A 2,672-nucleotide genomic window follows, 5' to 3' on the forward strand; every position below is an offset into this window, starting at 1 on the left:
ATACATACAACCCCCACCCAAAATATTGCAGTTTGTGGATGGTTTTTCCAGTATTTCAAATGGACACATATCTTTCACTTATGCTTTCACATTTTATCTTTTCAGGCAACCTATAAGCCAATACTGAAGCAAAGGAGATACTGAAGCCAGAGTGACCAGATTCTGGCGATATTGAAAACATGTCTTTGGAAATCTACTTGAAACGGGATTTAGATTGTTGTTGGGGAGTTTTGATCTATACTTTGGAGTTTATTGCACTGGTGGGGGGAAGGGGAGAGAGGATGTTTCTGAGTTTGATTGTTGGGGAGTTTTGATATCTATACTTTGGAGTTTATTGTACTGGTGGGGGGAAGGGGAGAGATGATGTTTCTGAGTTTGATGTGTTTTTAAAAATAAAAAATGTTTTTTTTCTGTTTCCAAAAGTTTCAAGTTGTCATTCTTTCAGCTCCCACATGATTAGTGATATTTCCCAGTTTCTTCTTTACTATCTGATGATTATATTTGCCAGCTGGTTAATCCTAAAGAAATACTTGTTGGCAAACTTATTGGGTAAACAACATTTTTCCCTTATTTGCAGCTAGCCCATACTGCTGATGGGTAAAGCTGGCTATCCTATCTGGGTTTGGGAATAAGAGAGGGAGGCAGATTTGTTCTTCTTTGAGATTGTGAAAAAACTGTAAGCAGGCCCTTTGCCATCAGAGGCTGGGGACCGTCTGAAAATCTGGGAGCAAAGAGGTAGTGGGGGTTAACAAGCAGCAGGGCTGTTGTGTTCTAGCCAGAGAAGTTCCAGAGAAGCTTGGAACTGGCCCTGCTGAAGTCTTCTGGATCTTCCTGGAGGAGCAGAGCAGCCATTCTACACCAGGAGGGCAATTCAGAATGACAAGGGACTGGCTTAGAGATTTGCATCCAGGTGCTTCCCCTCAGCTCTAGGGGAAGGCTGAGCCAGAAAATAATTGGTGTCCCCACAGGCTTGTGCTAGAGCCCCCCATTCCCCCTTTGAAGTTTCTTCTGCCTGACTTGTGCTCATTATAATCTATATGACTGAAATGTCAAACTTCTGTTTCTGAAAATCTAACCTTTCTTCAGAAGCTGGGAACCTAAATCCCCTGGATGAAGAAGGGGGATAGTAAGAGTGCTAGAAAAGCAAATGGGTGCTCTGGAGACGGCAAGATTGGAGATGGGAAAACCCCGTCTGATTTGATTCCATAGATAGTGGCAAAGGTCAGGTTAGCCACAAAAGATGTTTGCACTGATTGATAAAGCTGGAACAATACCTCTTGGGAATTGATGTACAGGCTCTGGCAAGAAAATGAAACCAAACTAACTCCCAAGCAGGATGCAGCCTTAATTGGCTGAAGGGCCCCAGAAGACCCTGGACAAGCCAGTCAAGCCGGCTTCCAGAGCTAGTCCTTAGCTTGGCCTTGGGAATCCTCCCAGGGGGTGGAAGAGGAGGAGGTCTGGATTGCTCTCTGACAGCACCTTCTCATCCTCCATCTTGGGCTTTCCACTTCTGGGCTTGGGCTTGGAGGGTCTCATCTACAGAAAACCACCTTCTTGAGGGCAAGAACTGTTGGAGCTTTTCCGTGGCAGCTCTGCCATTTTTCCACTTCGAATCACTTCCGATTTACCAATATTTATTAAGGAAACAAGCATTTATTAAACTCCTATGTACCAAGCACTGTGCTAAGCACTTTACACATATTCTCTCCTGAACATCACTGGGAGGTAGGTGCTAATATCCACTCTCTCAGTTAAAGAAACTGAGGCAACAGGTCAGCAAAATAGAGGCGAGATTGAAACAGATCTTGTCTTGTACAGACAACCCTGGCCTAATTAACAAGGGGATTCTAGATCTGCAGCGTTCAATGGGGTGTTTTCCAAATTCTACATGATGAAAGGTACCGGATGAAGCGGTCTGGGGTCTTAACCGTGGCCCTAGCTCCTTCTGCTTTGCAGCCAAACCCTAGGCTCCATCCCAAGAGCAATATGTGGGCTTGGCTCCCTTTCCCGCTGGTGCTTCTACTCATGTCCCCAGTTTCTGGTCCCTGTGTCCTTTGTGACCATATCATTCATCTGGTAGCCCACCTCATCCATCTTCCTTAGACTACTCAATCAGCAAAGCTCAATTAAACAAGGAGCAAACATATATTACATACTTACTAGGGGTCGTATATTTCACTAGACCCTGGAGACATAAAGGTAAAAACAAAATGGTCTTGCCCGCAAAGTTTATATTCTATTGGGGAAAATGATGTCAACAAAAAGAACTAGGAAGACAATCTATGCATAAGCAAGATAATTGTATAAATATTTTTACATACATTGGATTAAGCATATATTTTCATATATTTAACATGTGAATCCCCTGTCATCTTCCCTGTCATCTAGGGGAAGAGGTGGAAGGAAGGAGGGGAAAAGTTGGAAGAGAAGGTTTTGCAAGGGTCAGTGTTAAAAACTTACCCCTTCATATGTTTTGTAAATAAAAAGCTTTCCTCAAACAATTTTTAAAAAGAAAAAAAACCCACATACCAGGTGAGCACTACCCTCATCTGATGAGCATTTGCTTTGCTTACCTTCTCCATGGAGACCTCATTGTGTCATGCCCATTGTGACACGCCTGAGAACACCCAAGGTTTTCTGACTTAAAGGGGATGTTCTCTCCCCAACAACCC

The sequence above is a fragment of the Sminthopsis crassicaudata genome, chromosome 6, assembly GCF_048593235.1.
Source record: "Sminthopsis crassicaudata isolate SCR6 chromosome 6, ASM4859323v1, whole genome shotgun sequence".
Classification (NCBI taxonomy): domain Eukaryota; kingdom Metazoa; phylum Chordata; class Mammalia; order Dasyuromorphia; family Dasyuridae; genus Sminthopsis; species Sminthopsis crassicaudata.